General features: G+C 33.7%; 1 protein-coding gene across 1 annotated transcript in view; it reads left to right on the top strand.

Moving 5' to 3' along the window:
* LOC109094670 (NACHT, LRR and PYD domains-containing protein 3-like) overlaps positions 1-20,457 on the top strand; it is a 392,152-nt gene that overhangs the window by 275,930 nt on the left and 95,765 nt on the right. The window lies entirely within an intron of this gene.

The following is a 20,457-nucleotide window of genomic DNA, read 5'->3' on the forward strand; positions in this document are numbered from 1 at the left end:
AAACATCACAGGGGATTTATCATTAACATTTGTTTCTCTGGATAATGTTATATTAAGCAACAATACTTCAAACGAGTTATACTTGAAGCCTGCCCCCTGAGAAATCCTGAAAACATTGTTATAAATTGAAGCAACACCTCCCCCTTTACCTTTTGGACGTGGCTCATGTTTATAACAGTAATCTTGGGGTGTAGACTCATTTATGTAATCATCAGGTTTTAGCCAGGTTTCTGTCAAACAGAGTGCATCTAGATTATGATCAGTGATCATATTATTTACAAAAAGTGCTTTTGTAGAAAGGGACCTGATATTCAATAAGCCAAGCTTTATCATTTGTTTATCCGTATTGCATCTGCTTTTTATTTGTTGAACCTTTTTGAATTCTTTATTCATACAACTAAAAACTCTGAAATGTAATGAATTAGTAGAGTATAACCTTCTAAAAACCATGTATAAAGCTCATCCGGAAAGTTTACCGAACAATTTGCAAAACAGATTCACCAAGAGGAAAAGTAGATATGAACTAAAAGGTACTGAGGTTTTTACAAAACCCAGGTTCCAATCGACCGGTAAAGGAAAAATGTGTCACAATCAAAGGAGTCAGTTTGTGGAACAGTCTTGATTGTAAAATTAAAACTTCTAAGTCCATTTATGTGTTTAAGAAGTATGTTAAATTATCACTGTTGCAGAAATATAATACTGCGGAGTAGCAGATCAACTTTATTGATGTAATTTTGTGTTTTGATGTCTTAGAGAAAGAGATGGCTGCATAAGACAGTTTGAATGAACTGGAACTGTAAATGATTTTGTGTTAATAGGGGGCAGACATTATAAGTTTTTTTTACTTCTTTCTGCTCCTTTTCATTCATGTTAAATGCTGTTGTTGCATTTGTTTTTAAATGAATGAAATAAATAATAATAATAAAAAAACTCAATTAAATTGTTGCTCTCAAATTGGTTTGGACGTTTTTTGTATATTCTAGCCAGGGGAACAGACACAGTCTCTATAGTGTGATATCTAGGTGAAAGAGTCTCTATGTGCTGAGAATTAACAGACTTCTGTGACGTGAGGCAGCTAGCAGACGGTCAGTTTAGCCAGTCTGTCTGCTTCCTGACCTGGGCCCCAGTTAGTCAAGTACAAACTCTAAGACTATGTGCCATATTTCTAGAGAGAAGAGCGGAACCACCCCAGGATGGATGAAGACCATCTCTTTTCAACAGGTCAAGTCTGCCCCAAAAGCTCGTCCAATTGTCTATGAAACCTATGTTATTCTGCGGGCACCACTTAGACATCCAGCCATTGAGTGATGACAATCTGCTATGTATCTCATCACCACGGTAAGCAGGGAGGGGACCATATTACATATTACAGTGTCTGACATCATGCTTGCAAGTTCACACACCTCTTTAGTGATCTCGCAGTGATCTCCTACTGGCGAAGTCGAACATCATTAGCACCGGCGTGAATAACAATCTTACTGTATTTACGTTTAGCATTAGCCAGCAATTTTAAATTTGCTAAGATATCAGGGCGCTCTGGCTCCTGGTAAACATTGGACTATGGTGGCTGGTGTCTCTATTTTCATGTTCCGTACAATAGAATCACCAATAACTAGAGCACTTTCATCAGGTTTCTCAGTGGGTGCGTCACTGAGTGGGGAGAACCTGTTTTAATGTTTTGATCGGAACAGAAGAGTGGTGTTTAGACCCACGACTATGCCGCCTCACAGTCACCCAGTTGCCCTGCTGCAAAGGCCCTGTAAACGGAACCGAACAATGTACAGGACTCCCTCAGCTATACGCATCCAAAGTTGTATCTAAAGCCCTCACATTCTTACTGTCCCTCAATTAAAGTTTGGATGCAATTCTGAAATCTTCTCTGTCAGCCTAACTATTTCCCTGCATTTATCACATGTGAATCCCTCGTCCCTGACAGAGATAGATAAACTATACATGTAGCAAGCAGTGCAAATAACAATAGCAGGAGAAGCCATTACTCACCGTGCTTGATGAAAGATTCTTACCACAGTTGTTTGAGGAACCGGAGAGAGAAGCGAGCGAGAGAGAGGAGAGGAGAAAAGAAAACTGCGATAGCACAAATGGAAGCGCTAATGACAAGCTAACGAGTGCTAACGCGATGCAGGTGCACTGCACTCGCGGATTTAAAATAAAAGTGAATGATCAAATTAATCAGATAAGATTGATAGATAATATCAGAAATATGGTGGGAATTAAGTTATATTTTATCACAGAGTTATATTTTAACAGAGAGTGATAGTAATATAAAGATTCTAAAGAAAAACAAACACACACACACATATCACAAAACAACAACAAGACAAAAATTAAGCATTAATAACACTGTCCAACAGCGACCTACACACTTACATATTTGATTAGTTGATTACCTGACACAATTTGTGTGTTAAAATAATTTACACATCTACTGTGTTAAATTCAACATAACGTGTTGTCCTTGCACCACACACACTACATGTCAAGGGGTGAGAACCAGAAGGGCATAAGTGACATTTTGGATGAAATGGAAATATATATATCACTTGTCAATAAGTACATATTCATCAGCAGCAGCGGCGGAACATTTGAGAACCTTCTGCTCATTTAGGTAGGTTTCAATGCGTTCTGGTAAGCAGTTTTTAAATTCTTCTAAGAGAATCAGTTCACGGAGCTCTTCATAAGTTTTTACCTTCATGGAAGCACACCACTGATCAAACATGGACTCTTTCTCACAAACAAATTCAATGTAGGTCTCATCAGTTTTTCGATGATTATGAAATATTTGTCGATAAGCCTCAGGAACCAGTTCATAAATTCTAAGAACAGCAGCTTTTATATGGTCATAATCAAGAGACTCTTCCACTGACAGACAGACATAGACAAAGGAGATGACTGGGGAAAGGATACAAGAAATACAGTGAGTAAAATATTATAGATGTCCACCAAGGATCACTGTTGTGAAAAAGAAAGACTTACTTTGTGCACAAATGGCAGAATCCTGTAGTCTTATGTGGACTTCTACCAACTTTACAAGTCAGACAGTCAGAGTAGAGTACTACTTCATGTACAATTCACAATTCCATCTGAAACGTTCTTTATGATACATATTCATACTAGTTCAAATCTATAAACATTTTCTTTACTTTATTTATTGTCTATTTACTGACATGTAAGTCAATACTTACTGATATAAAACAAGTAATTCAATTTTATTTGGAGTACTACTTGTACACAATGCCCATTTCTATTGATGAGGATTGTATGATCGTTGAATAATATCAGTCTTTAAATGCAAGATATTTAAAGTGTACCTAAATTATACTTGCAATAGTTCCACTTTTAGCACAATCAGATATACTTCAGTTGGACTTTCCTACAATTAAATTGCATTAGGCTACAGAATTAGTTGTCCAATTTAGCAGTGATTTAGTGATATGTGAATAATATGTAATGTATTTGTAGTATAGCATGAAATATATGTATTTCAAATATATTTTTGTATATTTATTTTCACTAGGGAAGGCATCTGTAAAAGCTTTTCAGTTAACCATTTGACCAAATTGTTAAATGCCTGAGATTACCATTTCAGTAAAATTAATCACATTCAATTAACTAATTTGATGTAAGGCTTTTTATGTGATATTTTATTTAATCACAATGGATTTTTATTTCTTTTAAACTCATTAATGTAATGTTTTGTCCATGTTGTCAGCAGATGTGCCTGTGTTTTTATACACAAACTGAATAAAACGCACACACACACACACACACACACACACACACACACACACGTGTGTGTGTGTGTGTGTGTGTGTGTGTGTTTATTTATATATTTTTTCCTGAATAAAATCCACGCAGACAAAGGAAGAACATGCACACTTAACACAAAAAGGCTTCCTGCCTCAGTTGAGACTCAAACCAAGGACCCTCTTGCTGTGAGGCAACAATGTGCCATTCCCAAACTGAAGTATGACTAAGTTTATAGTAAACTGACACAAAGATTAATGTGTGATAGTTAAAAGTGAATAATACTGATCACTGCATGTTCTTTGTGCTGTCACCCTCACTGAGATCCTAGAGTTTTTTTATCCCCAAAACTCTAATCCTAACCCAGCTGTATTACAGTCATTGTACACCACAGCTTTTTGGTGTTTATTGTTTTTGTAAAATGGTCACCTGGCAAACTTTCATAAAATAAACAACAAACACGCAAAAAAAAGTTAATGACATCTAGTATATTTTTGGCTGAGCTATGTAGTTCTTTACCATTGTTTAGCAGAATGTTGGCTGAGCAGCTCACAGGTGGAACTGAAATCATCTTTTGTGCAGTAATACTGATATGAGATCACATGTGTGTTTTTTAGTGTTTTACAACAATTTTAAAGTCACCGCTCTAAAGTTGAATTCACAAACTGTTTAGACTCATTGCTTTAAAAGAATATAAATGTGGGTGTTTGCATATCAAGAGGTGCAGCTTGAACTCTGAACAGCCTGAATGGCAGAGGGATCAATTCAGCCTTCGAGGGTGCCCAAAACAGACAAACACACATACATTCACACACTTCAAAAAGACAGTGTTTATACAGGACTTATACTGCATCACGTAGGTGCACATTCATTGTATGTGGTACCTATATACATTTTCTGTCCCTGGGGAGTATAATTCCATACTACAAGTGGAATAGAAATGTCCCTAAGAGGATTATGTTTTACGTTTAGTGTTATGTTTACACTAAATATTTTATATTTTTAAGGCATTATAATCCCTTTCTTGTCTTGTGTCCCCCTCAGGTGTTTGATAATAAATAAAAAATTGGGAGAGATGTATGCTTCTCCCTCCATGCAGTGTATAAATACAACTAAATGACAGACTGTCAATTCAACTGATTCCTCATTCTACATCAGTAGTATCTCAGACACAGGCATTATTGACCATGAACCTGTACTGGCTATTATTTTTTCTTGCCTTAATTGGTAAGTCTTTTTAAATATTGTTAAATTAAAAGTGTGGGTAACACTTTACAATTAGATTCAGTTTGTTAATATTAGTTAATGCACTGGGAATCACAAATGACAACAATGAAAAGATGTTTTACAGCATTTGTTAATCTAGGAAAATATTCTAGATGTAAAATGTAGGATAAATGTTTATGATATAGCTCATTAATTTCTGTTCATGACATAACCAATGCATTCATTTCACATTTGAAATTAATAATGTATTAGGATATATAGAAATTAACAGAATCCAAGATTAATAAATGCTGCAGAAGCATTTACATTAAGTCATTTAGCAGACGCCTTTGTCCAAGAGAAAGAAAACTGATATTTTCAAACATTCCGAGTATGTTGCAAATCCAACTACACATTTAAGAACCCTTTACATATGGGGCTGTATTCAAAATATGGGGCTGTATCCTTATTGCCATGGATGACAACAACATGGTCAACAAGTTCTCTTTAATAATGTAAGCACAAACTCATAACAACCGCAGTATCTCTGAAAATGCAACTGAGATAAATGCAGAGAATGCAACAGTTCTTATCTGCGGTGCAAGGTTCCAGTCCTCAGTCCTCTGATCTCACGAAGATCATCGAGGTCAGAAGAGCAAAGGTAAGTTTCAAGTTGTCCACAGGGCCAAAGAAGGGACCACTGATGGAGTAACCTCAAGACCAGCCAGTGAACCAGTGTGGGGAGTGTGCTTTTAAAGTGCTCTGGTAATTAGGTGCAGGTGCTCAATACTCCGGTGATTGAGGGCATGGTTGAGTGACTGGTTCTGTGGCTGGTATATCCATGACAGTACCCACTCCCCCACGGGACGCTCCGGGTGGAGCTGGTGGTAATCCTCACATAACCCATACAGAAGTCACATATTTTAAAATATTTTAATAATAAATAAATGTTCATATATTTAAATATCTTAAATTCAAATAGAAGAAAATATATTTTATTTTATACAATATATATAAATATATTTTGAAATATATTTTAAAAACATTTAAATATTTGATTTTGGACGCTTTTTAATATTTTTAACATATATTAAATATATGTAAAAAAATATATGAAATATTTACATATATTTATTTTCTTTATATGTAAATACATTTAGATATCAGACTATGTAAATATGTTAATTTATTATTATTTATATATATTATTATTATATTATATTATTTATATTAATTTCTAATATTTGTTAACATATTACATTTCTTTATATGTAAATATATGAAATTTCTATAAATGTAAATATATTTTTAAACATTAAAATATTTAATTAAATAAACAAACATGTTTTATAGAATAGATTCCTGTTTACTTACACTTTATGTAAATAAATGAAATCTCCACACATGTACAGTAAATGTTTTCATTTTATATAGATTATATATAACTGTAAAAATGTCCAGACAATGTAACTTAAAAACGGTGACAATATAAATTGACTTATTAATATAAAGAGTACATGTATCAACACTAGTTCAGCATTAACCAATTATTTTATTTTTATTTATTTATTTTTGAATGTTCATGATGTTCTCAGCACATGAATGGAAGATTATCCTTCTGTAAGCATTCAGGGTCAAAACATTATGTACAAATATGCAAGTCTTAGTAAGCATTTCAACACACTGCATTTAAATATTTAAGAACCATCATAAACCATGCACAATTACTAATCACTTGGTACCCCGTTGAACCCGAATCAAGCATTGTAATACAGCTAATCAGCTGTAAATCAGCTAATCAGGCCCTTAACCAACCGACTTCCAACAATTAATTGGAAATCATATGCAAAATAATAATAATCATAATTTTAATAGATGTATTATACCGAACCAAGTTTAATTAATCTCTCACCTAACATACAGCATTATGGTCATTTCACACTGCAAACAAAAACCACACACACACACATCTTCAAGTTTCATTTGAATCCTGCTGCACGGGATGCTGAAAGCCATTGTTTATTCTTTCTGCAAACTCTTTATACATTCTTTCTTTATTAGATTTGCTATCATCCTTATATTTGGATGCACATCATGAGGTGAAAATCATCAGTATTTCACCTACACAATGCAGGAAGTGCGGCCACATATTCAAATCATGACATGAATGTATAATTATTTTTAGTAAGATACTTGCTCTGATAGTTACGGTCTATTAACAGTATGTGTAATATTTAATGAAAACCCAAAACCTCCTCTAAATAATATACTTTGATTAATCATACATGGCGGAAGAACTTCTGCGGTTTAGCAAAATGCTTTGTCCCAGGCCACATTATTTCTACTTCTTTTTCTGCTTTTACATCTGTTACTCATTGTGAATTTATTTATGGTAAAAAAATAAAATAAAAAATGAGTCTTAATGAGTCTTAATGAAAACAAACATGGCATGAGGGGTAAATGGATAGATATTTAGTTTTATATTTGTATAGATAGATATTTAGTATTTTTATGATACGATGACATGATGTGAGCATTATGGAGTATTAAATGCTCTCATGTAATGTCTGTTTCACAAGTGAGACTCATAGAACAAATATACTACAATATACTACATACAGATCCTTGTGTTTTCTTTCACAATTTTTTTTTCTTTTATTTCACAACCCTGTGTTTACAAGAATATTCTGACATATTTATGTGTGTATTTGTCCTTTTAAATGCAAAAAGACATGGAAAGACATTGAAAATACATTTTTTGTTCTACTGAAAATATGCTTGGAGTCTACACTTTCATGAGTATCTGATCTGATTGACAGAAAAATAATGGTTTATCTGTCAGTCACATGCATGTAAAAATGTTTGCACTCTTATTCATTGTTGTTGCTAATGTTGAGGTTACTTAAGCTTCATACAAATTTTCTTCATACATTTAGTTTAAATGCACTGTTAAAGAGGGCAAGCTTTACCATTCAGCTGAACTGTGTGCATGAATTTATAGGCACTTACATTGCTCTTGCTCTGTGCATGCAATTACTGTGTCCTTCTAATAACTGTTTTCCATTTACTTAAACTGCACTGTTAAAAATGACAATTTACAATTACAGTTACAAAATTACAAATTCAAATCAGAGCACGGCACACTTATATTCACTAAAATATTGAAACATTAACAATACCAGAGGTAGGTAGTCCAGGGGTCAGAAAGTAAAATTCCTGCCATATGTTTATTCCACCCATGAACTCAGCCAGCTGATTTCACCAAAGGGAAGCAAGTCATTCCTTTCAAGTCACAAGCAAGTTTCAAGTCAAATCCCAAGTCCTCAAGATTATTATTTTAATGAGATTATTAAGTGACTAATTAAATGATGATTGTGCATTAGTGATGAACACATGTTGTTATTGAGAATTACAGAGGATCAGATGTTGATGTTTTATTGGTTAAAAGTATGCCACCATCATGGAGATCAGTGTTTGGGCTCTTGACCCTTGACTTCCTGAATTAGCTCTCTTTCTGTAGCAATACATGTGGTGTTATAAAACAGAGAGATCAGTGCTGTACAGTGAACAGTTGTTTTTGTATGATGAGATATTTATAATTTGTATTTATTTATTTTTTCATTTATATGTTTAAATTTCAAATAATCGAGCTCAGGTAAAATACAGCATGCAAGGAAACGTTTGCTCTAATAATTATGAATTTTTAAATCTACTGTATGCAATGCATATAAATATTTGAACTACTGTAATATTTAGACACACACAGGCATCAATAACCATTATATAAGTCTCAACAATGCATACTGCTGCAATGCATACTGGGTAACACCACAGTAAAAACTCCCATCATGCACTGCAAAATGAAAAAATTATGTCACCACTGTTGAGGATCGTATGATAAGTGTTCATGGCTAAAAGCCTTAGCTAATACAGTTATTTTCTACCCCAATATTTAAGCATTACAGTGGCATTTGTTTAATAGGACTTTCCGCAGTTCTGTACTAGCTTAATGTCATTTAATAAACCAAAGACAGAACAGTTCATGATGTTCATTCAAATTATTTAAAAGCAGAAAATGTAAGCTAATCTGCTATTTCAAGCTTTTAATTCAGCAATGTACAAATGCTTGTTGTGAAACAATATTGCAATTGCTTAAAGGCAAATTGCTTTGAATTTCTAAAAGGGTCAAGAGCCCAGCTAAAGCAAACACTGATCCCTATGATGGTGGTATAATTTTAACCAATAAAATATCAACATCTGATCCTCTGTAATTCTCAATAACAGCAGGTGTTCATCGCTAATCCACAATCATCATTTAATTAGTCACTTAATTATCTTATTAACTTTAACTCTTTGAGGACTTGGGATTTGACTTGAGACTTGCTTGTGACTTGAAAGGAATGACTTGGTTCTCCTCTGGTAAAATCAGCTGGCTGAGTTCATGGGTAGAATAAACATATGGCAAGACTTTTACTTTCTGACCCATGGACTATCCACATCTGTCTTTACCCCAGTAGCTTGAAAATTACCCATCAAACGCCAGCTCTCCCTATTTCTCCATCGGCACCTTGGTCTTTTTTGTACTTGTACTTTCAATGAAAAATATATGTGGCAAATTCTTTATTTAAAAAAAAATAAAATAAAAAAAAGTCTGGTGTGAAATGATTAATAACCCTGTCTGTATACAAAGTTAAATTTAAATCACTAAAGGTATGTGTTGGTGTGTATGTGTGAACATATAAGGAGCATATACAGTATAATTGGAACATATTATATTATTAGTGGAAGAGGTTCTGCAGTCCAGTAAAATGCAAATTTTTCTTCCTAATTATTTGCTTTACATTTTTAAAAAATTAAGCTTAAGACTCATAGAACTCAAATGTTACACACACTCTCCTGTCTCCCTTTAAAGTTAATATAAATATGAGTATTCATTTATTCATTAATTTTATTTAACTAGAAATAAGGAAGAAGTCTACATGTTCACGTCATGACATGAATGTACAGTTATTTGAAGTGAGATACTTGCTCTGATAGTTACGCTCTCTTAACAGTATGTGTAATGTTTAATGAAAAACCAAAACCTCCTCTAAACAAACAAACTTAAAACAATCAACTCCCAATAACAAACAATCATAAAAGAACAACATTGTTTAGCCTCTTCTGACCAGCTGAATCCACTGAACTTCCACTGACAAAGTATGATCTAAGAACAACAGGCTGTAAGCTACACTTGTCTTTATTGAGCTGAAAGCCAGCAGCTTCTAGTTGCTGTAAGACCACATGAAGTCCTTTGTTGTGCATAGACATGTTACATCCATGGGTGATAATGTCATACAAGAAATTATCAACCCCTGACATCTTCTGAAATGCCACATGTGCTGAAACCAATCCACAAATAACATGACAAAAACAGAACAGTCTGTTGTGAGTAATAAAGGCCATTAGATCAAGACTGTCCTTATGCAGTGGCACTTGGTAGTGAAAAAAGTAGAACCATCTATAGTTTGTCCGTGTCTGGCAATGGAAAATAGTCCATGATCACTGCTCTATTTGGCTCTCTGAGGTCAACACACATCCTAATTTCACCGGATTGTTCTGCGTAACAACAATTGGTTGAAACTGATGTAAAAAAAATGCTAAATTCTAACAGTAACATACCAGTATCAATTAAAACATGTAATCGACACTCGGAGGCTACACACTATTCACACCCTACACACTTATTCACTATTCCCTACATGAGTTTAGTAATATAGTCCACCTGACAGAGAGAATCCAGACACCGATGACCACCTGCTGTTAACAAGCAGAATCACTGAAGAAAAGAGAAACAAAAGAACTATGACTAAAAATAAAAGACATTAAATCTCTCAAAATCTCAGCAACATTACTAGCTTCACTTATTACTAATATGTTTGACTTATCTCTGTCATATGTCTAAAGATGTTCTTATTAAGAATAATCATAGATTTAGATGTTGAGGTTTTATTAAAAATAATAGATTCTTTTGAAGTCACCATTATCGAGAACACGGTTTACTTTTGTTGGGCTCTTGACCCTTGACTTTCCTACTTCACTTATGTGTGTTTTTAAAATAAATTTTTCAACATAATCATAAAGTTCATGTTTATGATATACGTGCAGTTTATAATTTTTTTCACATTTTTGATGAGTAGATGCAGTCAATCAGACTACTACATGATGATTAAATAATCTTCAATAGCTAATCTACATCACAAAATAATCTTCAATAGCTAATCTACATCACAATGTGATTTGTATTCTTGGTTAAATAAATGTTATGCACACAAAAAAAAGAACCCAACCAAAGTAAACACTGTTCACCATAATGGTAACCAAACATTTTCAAGATAACATCACCATGTAAATCTCTCTAAATTTCTCACTAAGAGCTTCTGTAGATGTCTAACAGAAATAAGATCAAACTGGGGGTGCGTTTCCCAGAACCAACTATGGTAGCAAGTTCTTTAGTTATCAATAGAGTTCAACACACCCCTAGTAATGCATTGAGCTTTTAATGCTGTTTGTGCAGTTGTTTAATCCTCTGCTGGGATCTTGAAGTTTAGTGAAGAAGTTTAATGTCTTTTTTTATAGTCGTAGTTGTAGTTATTGTTTTTTTTTCTTCAGTGAGTCTTAATTATCTCATTGATGGTAACACTGCTTCAGTGTTATTTCTATTCTCTAGTGTGGTTTCTGTTGTTTGAGTTTTGTGGGTTACCATTGTGCTTAAGAGTAGAGCTTGTGCTTTAGTCCAAGAAAAGGCAGAAGACAGAAAAGACAGAAGCATTGTTCTTATGCTGCATATTGCTTTATTTCAAGGCAATAAATGTGAAGTTTCTGAGGCACTGAAAGATGCATAAACTTGTGCATCTGTGCTCCTTTTAGCTAATGGTTAACTATCAGATATGCATCTTTTGGAGAGTGTTTCCCAATAACAGCTTATACGATAATTATAAAAAAAAATTGTATAATGTTTAAGAAAAATTTTTAAACTTTGGATATAAAATGCAATATAACAACAGTATTTGATTGGTAACTGATTTTGCCAGTCATTGACCCCTTATTTTTTTATTATTATTTTTTTTAAACGTCTAACCATTATTTCCATTAATGGTAAATGTTACTCTCACACTGATGCATCACCATGCAATATATATATATATATATATATATATATATATATATATATATAAAAAGAGGAGTGGAACAACTGAAAAGCACACCTAAGGAGATAGTGGCTATTATACTAAACAAAAAATACTCCTTAGAACTGCTTTCACATCTTAATAACAGCCAATAGAAATAAATCAAAAACAAAAATAAAAAAACATATACAAAAAAAAATCATTAAAATATGCATCAAATAATTAACATAAAAATAATAAATAATTAACATTTATATTGCTATTGTACTAATGCCAAAGTAAATCTAATAAAATATTATATGGAAATAGTTACTGTTTCCTGTCCATTATTAGCATAAAAAGAAACATTAATGTAGAACTGTAATGCAATCAACAAAGCTTCATAAGCCATGCAATACATTAAAAATAATCTGTAAATTGTAGGGTGAAGTATTGGTGTTGCTTGGGACTGGGTCTTTTTTTTTTTTTTTTCCTCGGAGCACACCACTTATTTGGGGGGGGGTCATTTACAGTGTATAAATATGACCAAATGACTGTTCAAGAGAATACTTATCATACAGCAGAAGTGTTTCACTGTTGATCATGTATCTGCACTGGTTAATGTTTTTTCTTGCCTCAACAGGTAAGTGAATATTTTTTTAATGATAGTACTTTACAATAAGGTTAAATATGTTAACAATAATGCATTGGGCATCACAAATGACAACAATGACCACATTTTTTTTTTTTTTTAACAGCATTTGTTAATATAGATAATGTTAATTTATTGATATTGTTCCTAAATACCTATAAATAATATGCTTTCATTTTAAAGGTGCAATAGGTGATTGTCTTCAGAAACATTTTTTGTTATACTTGTTGAATGTCTCCTCACATCCCGATAGCAATCATTAAGTTAAGTGGTTTAAATTTATTTATCTGTATTTATATATTCTGTGGAAGGCGTAGGACCAAGAAATGTACGTCCAATCAAAACACTCGGACCGAGCATTTTAAATAGCTTTCCTACCTGCCTGTCAACGTATGTATCTGCATCCCTCTGTGCACCCTGTTCGCGCAGACAGAATACGTCATTAGCGCATTCACGCATGCTGTGCAGACAGAGGGAGAATGGCAGACAATCATTAACAACCCGGTCTTCCATCCTGGTATTGTGCTACTTTTAAAGTTTTCTTGCTGGTTAATGACATGATGTAGCCCAGCGGTTTCCAATTCCGGTGCTCGCGCACATATTTTACATTTCTCACTTAGTTAACACACCCGATTCAGATGACCAACTCAAGCTACGTGAATGAACTGTGTTCCAATCGATATGATCCCTACACCGTGTTCATTGCTCCCTACTCCCTGAGCAGGGGTTTACTTCACTTCGGAACATGGACTGGAATTGGGAACCGCTGATGTAGCATATTGTAGTAATGTTGTCTCTGGTATTCTGGTCTGTGAGCATAAATGTGTTCAGGGGGCGTGGCTTTGGATGGCGATTGCAGGGAGGGTGGGACGTTCGCTTTCAGTGCTATCAGGCTAATGTTAGCATTTTCCAAGATCTCCTATTGTACCTTTAAATGCCAAAAATGTGTTAGTAAATGTAGAAATTAACAATAGCACATTGTTATTCCATGTTAGCTTTTACTTTAACTAATGTGAACACATATTGAAACTTTAGAAACTTACCGCATGTTTTTACCATTATAAATTAGGTTTTTACTATTACAGTTGTTTATCATCGTGTACACTCAGATAAAAAAGAAGTACCAAATAAAGTAATACTATAAATGGTTTCAATCCACACACAAAAACATAAATATTAAATTTCAACACTAGATCAAATAAAGACTGGGGAGTTAGATCTGTTTTATTTATTTATCTAGAGTAATAGAGTAACCTCTTTTACAAGCAAATAGTCTACGTTTTTGTTTGTGTTGGTGTAAATGTGACACGAGTATGAAATGTTTAACGAGGGATGAATATTTAAAAGAATTCCTCTTCACTCACTGTGTGCTTGGATAATATACTGTGCTACCGAATGTCTCATATGCACAGGGTGGGTGTCTGATGCTAGTCACTGCAACTACACAGAGTATGCTGCAGTTAAAAATAAACTATTCACACATCTCGGCTTGGACAAGAATGACTTTCAGATTACCAGAATGTGGCCCTTGATATTCTTGCCCCATCTTGCCATAATTTATGTGGACCTGTATGTGACCTCCATCATAGAAGTGGTATGACTACAGCATGATACAGCATATCTTCTCTTTGGGTCATTATGAGATTAGTTGTAATATTATCATTCAATGCTTCTTTTTATCTGCAGAATGAAAAGGACCAGAGCCTCACGACACAAGTCAAAATTATAACTGTACGTGTTTTAAATATATTCTTGTTTTGCAAAGTTGTACTCAATTTACATAATGTTTAAGCATAGAGTATCTGTCTTATAATCATTCTAAATGTCATGCTACTTTTTAGGCCTGGCCAAATTCAAATATGCAGTGGGATAAATCATCATTTTGTGAAATGGAGACATTTGTAGCCCCTAAAAATATGTTTTGGACTCCAGACATTGGTATAATAGAAAGGTATAAAAAAATTTACTTCTGTCAGAACCTTTTAATTTGGCTGTTTGTCCTTTTAGTGATAGTTCATAAAGGTTGCAGAATGATGGATAGAATAAGGATAATGGCATACGAAAATGACAAAACGGATTCAGAAGCTTTGTTCACTGCACAAAAATTTGCTTTTTTTCTTCAACTCCAATCCTTAAGACTGATTGTTTACATTATAATTTTGTAATTTATAAAATCGGATATGTTTGTTCAGACAAAGACCACAATCAACTCTCTTTTATATCAAAATACAAAATATGAACTCTGAAGATGTACTTTACACAAAGAAAAAGAAATGAGGCATCTTCATAGACTATCCAAATAATATTTTCAAAGTTAACTTAACAGCCATGAAAATATCAAAATTAGAAGTGTCCAGCTACCAGAGAACATTCTTAAAACTTTAGCAAACTTTTGAACATTCTTGCAAGGTTCTCTCAAAGTTATGAACAAATATTCATTCAGTAACATTAATACAATGTTTGTTCAATGTTATCTTTAATCATGTTCTCTAAAGGTTAGCACTCCACACACACACACACACACACACACACAGTTATTTATAAACTGTTTGTAGAAGGTTTTTAAAATGTCCTTATGTCGGGAGAAAACATTTCATTTAAAAATATAAAATGACAACTAACTTCAAATTAAAGTTATTTGTTATTTTAAGAGAACATACTTGGAACATGGACAGATTGTATAGCCTGTGCCTTAGTTTTTGTTCCTAAGTTCTCTCTTAAATTTATGTAAAGCTTATGCAAGTGGTAGAATAAAACACTTTTAAAACAAAATTCATGAAATTACCACATATTTTCATTAGTATTTGATGAATTTTCTCATAATGTGACAGAAAAGATTCTTTGAATGTCTTTCAAATATTAAGGATCTCAAAATTTCTTACTTGAGGTTGGATGTTGCGCAGTAGAATCCCCTGTGTTTAATGAACAATGCTCGGTGTTTATGTTTCCACACTACAGAGTGTTAAAATAACACTGAAGCACTGAAGGAAAGAGGGACAAACATTTAAAGTCACCATTGTGGTGATCAGTGGTTACCAGCCACGGCTTGTCTGTAAGCCCACCAAAAAAGAAATAACCTGAAACATAGAGCTCTATATAAATTGAATAAATAATAAATTGTAAATGTGTTCAGCATTCTGCAATAAATAATTTTTCAGATTTTTTTTTTTTGTTGACAATTTTAAGTCATGAAATGCGTAGTATAATATATTAAAATTTATTGCATGCTTCGGCAGGCATGTAAAATGAAGTGGGGCAGTCGTGCCAGTGTCCTCCAGAACTTTTTACAATGTAAATCTGTGGTGAAAAGTGGAACTACGACACACTCTAATTGAGAACAATTTGGGCAGGTTTGAGACTGCCCCGCTTATTTTCATGTTACCTTATCTCGCTCCAGACCGATATCAAGACGATATCAGTCAGATTCAGCTGTATATCTGCATCAGGTCAGTAACTAGCTGGCATGTCTGTTTATCCTGTTTGTGTTAATCCTTTTGTTTACATATGCTCATATGGAAAGCCTTTATATAGTTCTGTTGTGTTTGTTTTAGGCTCGTTTTCAGATGAATATATTGAAACTTTAAATAAGCTTCAATATATTCAGAAATCAACAGCTAGGCTACACATATCAAGAAATCTTCTTACAGTACTCATGTTTTGTACAGACTACACTGGCTTTGTTTCCATATTCAATACTCCTCATTACATTTAAAGCTATCCATGGTCTCGCCCCTCAATACATCTCCTTGTAAAGCATTAAGTGTCTTCGAGTTTGTAGAAAGACGCTGAAATGTATTGTTATTATTATTATTATTATTAGACATGATATTCATTTCCTCACTTAAATTCCTCTACAACTTGTAAAATTCTAAATCAACATTCGAAGACTATATTAAGGCAATAATTCTATAGCATTCTATGTGTGTGTACTTCGAGGCTGTCAATCAACATTAGCATGCCGCCCACAGGTTGAATAATGCAAGGACATTAGATCTTTGTCAAAACTGAGTGTGCATTTGTTTAGCGATTACACTATAAAGACTAAGCTTTCTTAAGTTTATTATTAACTAGCACTACAACCCAGAATCTGCACCACTTAAATTTATGGTCAGGAGCCGCTACTGGCGGTTTCTGTATTTGGGCATTAGACTAGAGCTGTAAAAAACAGAATTTGGCCCGACCCGACAAGTACATTTTGACTGAGAGCTTTAAGCCTGAACCCGTTTACAGCCCGACATTATTCAAATGTGCGCACGCACACAGCTCTTTTGCCTTTTGTCAAGAATGAGTCATTTATACATGTTTTAATATAATTTATTCATGTCTAACGTAGGCTACAGGCCACTTGGAAGTTGAAACAAAGAAATAAAATAAGTCCTCTGTAACATTGTTACATCTCAGCACTCTAAATAGGCCTAGGCATACACTTAGACTATAAATAGGCCAACACACCAATAAAATTTGTCTTTCTTAACAAATTAAATTAAGATAAATTTGAAATTAAGATGAGTATTTTGCAATAACAAAATTAAGATAAAGGCTCCACAGGATTTGCTTTGCCACTTCTCTCCACAATCCGGCCTCAACGCTACGGTTATTTGCATTTCACATAACCCACTGGCCCAGTATTCTTATTATGCACATGGTCAAAACTTTTCCACACCTCAGACTTTGTTTTAGTTGCTGGTGCAACCAAAATGTAATCGCCAGAGGCAAGCCTCCGTTTCACCTCCTCAGCGTCCATTTTCGCATCTTTCTCTGGTTTATCGTAACGCATCACATGACCGCTTATTTATCATGCAAGCTGGAGCCTGGCCCAAGCCCATGTAAAATGATATAAATTAAGCCTGAATCCGACCGAACCCATCGGGTTTGAGCAAAGATCTTCAGCTCTACCGTAGACCCTTTATTGCTTTGTTATTTTTATTTTCTTGGTGCTGTGTTAACATGTTTGAGACAGAATGACATCAGATGATGTTGATTGTTAGTTCACCTCAAGAGGAAGGAGTTTGATGCACAGATCTTATAAGCTTATTTTTTTAAAACATTATTATTAAAACATTGTTATTAAACATCATTACTAAACATGTTATTTTTACATATTATTACTATGAAACACATTGTGAACATGAAGTGACTTTCTAAAATGTCATTTAGATAATCACAGACATAAATGTTCTGTATATGAAACACAACAATGGTGACATGCTTCATGCCAGCACACAAAACTAATTTTTGGCTTCCAGCATACATTGTGGCTTTAATAACGTATGCAGCTGGATTCATTTACTATTTATTTTGTTATATTCGTTGCCACCATTGTTTAGGTTTGTATGATGAGTGTTGATATAGGTATATTTCAACTTTTGCATAAAAGGTTGTTGCATTTTTGGAAGATCTCTTCAGTATTACAAATGGTTTTTCGTGCATAATGACTGGATTTATTTTTATAATTGCTTTTTTATATTTAATTTTTGTTATCAATGTTGCTACTACCTTAGTTTAGCTAAAGCAAACACTGATCTGTATGATGGTGGCATCATTTTAACCAATAAAATATCAACATCTGATCCTCTGTAATTCTCAATAACAGCAGGTGTTCATCACTAATGTACAGTCAACATTTAATTGGTCACTTAATTATCTCATTAACTTTAACTCTTTGAGGATTTGGGATTTGACTTGAGACTTGCTGGTAAAATCAGCTGGCTGAGTTCATGGGTAGAATAAACATATGGCAGGACTTTTACATACTGACCCCTGGACTACCCACCTCATATAGTTCTCTTGTTGTTTCTCTTTCCTCCAGTGCATCTGCTTGTTAACAGCAGGTGTTTCATCACTAATACTCAATCAGCACTTATACCTCATTAACTTCAGCACTGCTTCAATATTACTGTAACACTTGGTAGGGTGGACACATATGAACACTGAGCAGTGTTTATTAAACACCAGGGATTTTGCTGTGAATTAAAGCCCTGTTAGTAATGTTTGCTATTTGTTAATAAATGTTTTTTTTTTTAGTTGATTTGTTAGTAAAAGTGCTATTATGGTGACTAATGCTAGGAATATTAAAAGCTAATTTGGCTTGCCATTGTCTCTACACAATGGAGCATGAGCACTATATGACACCAACAAAAATCTTAATTTTTACCTTTCTATTAATTCCAGGTGAACACCAGAATGAACTAATTATCTTTATGAACTATTATCTTTAATAATGTAACTCAGGGATGTCCTATCCTTCTCCTGGAGGACCAATGCCCATTTTCTGCAGCAAAACACCTTTCTAGTTATCCCAAAGAGTGCCCTCAATCTACAGTAGAATTAAGCAAACCAATCTTTGTAGGGAATACAAGCAAAAAGGAAAATGTAGTTAGGTATGAAACCACACTCCCTGAAAAAGGATGGTTCAGATGTATTTAACTGCAACAGCAGCTAAACTCTGCAGGATGGTGACCTTCCAGGAACAGGATTGGACACCCTGATATTACATGATCTTGCAACTTACTTTAGATTTGATTTAAATACATGCTGTCTCCAAACATCATGTCTTTATTAATCAGTGTTAAATTATATTTTATCCATTTAGCATCAAGACAGATTTTGGAACAAAGGAGTCGCCATATGTAAGGTTGATCCATATTGGCTATATAGCCTCATCTGACATTTTAGCTCTGACCACGGCTTGTAGGATGGATCTCTACAGGTTTCCATTCGACAGCCACACCTGCAATATAACACTGCAATCTACAGCACATTCAAGTACATCTGAAACCTATGAATCAGTTTTGACAAACAAACACAGGATAACATGGTTTATTCTTCTAAACTCTTTAACTTCAATATAAAATACAATTTTAATATCTGTTCACACAGGTCAGGAGATTACAATTATTACATTTAGTGATGCAGAATGGGTGACCATAGAGTCAAAGAAGACCTTTCACACACAGGGAGAGTGGGAGCTCATCAGTATAAACGTGACTAAATCTTTTGCCAAGATTATTGGGCTGATAGAAATGGATCAACTAATATATCAGGTAAAGTGCTAAGAGTATGGGATGTAAGTCAATATTAAATACATAGATAAAAGTATTTTTTATTTTTTATTTTTTTTTTAAATGTACGAACATCTAGAAAAATAGATGCAACAATTAAAATTTAATTTCAATTTTAACACTTAAAAAGGCAGGGGCATTAAGTACCTTATGAATTAATTTATGGTCATATTCCAATACACTAGGACTTAATGCAATTATTATTATTTTAAATTATATTTAATTATTTTAAATTATATTTTATTTTATTATTGAATTTTATTATTATTATTATTATTTCAATTTATATTAGTAAAGTATACAGTAGTATTCAGTATTTTATCTGTTATTTCATTTTCAAAGTCAACATGTAATTTTTATGTGGGTGGTGCTCAAGAGAGTAAACTTTAATATGGTTCTCAGATCAGAAGGTGCACAGATGTTGCAAGGAAGCTGTAAATGTAAGGGGAGATATCTGTACATCTAAACACAGGCGAGAACAAAACAACAAATTATAAACAAATGGTCTAAAAAGTCTAAAAACAAAATGACAAATCAGAAAACTGTTTCTACTGAGAGAATTTTCTACTGCTTGTGTGCTGTACTTTCTGCTGGTCTTGACAGACAGATGCTTTTGTAGTGCTTT

This window comes from Cyprinus carpio, chromosome B3 (assembly GCF_018340385.1).
Source record: "Cyprinus carpio isolate SPL01 chromosome B3, ASM1834038v1, whole genome shotgun sequence".
NCBI classification, from domain to species: domain Eukaryota; kingdom Metazoa; phylum Chordata; class Actinopteri; order Cypriniformes; family Cyprinidae; genus Cyprinus; species Cyprinus carpio.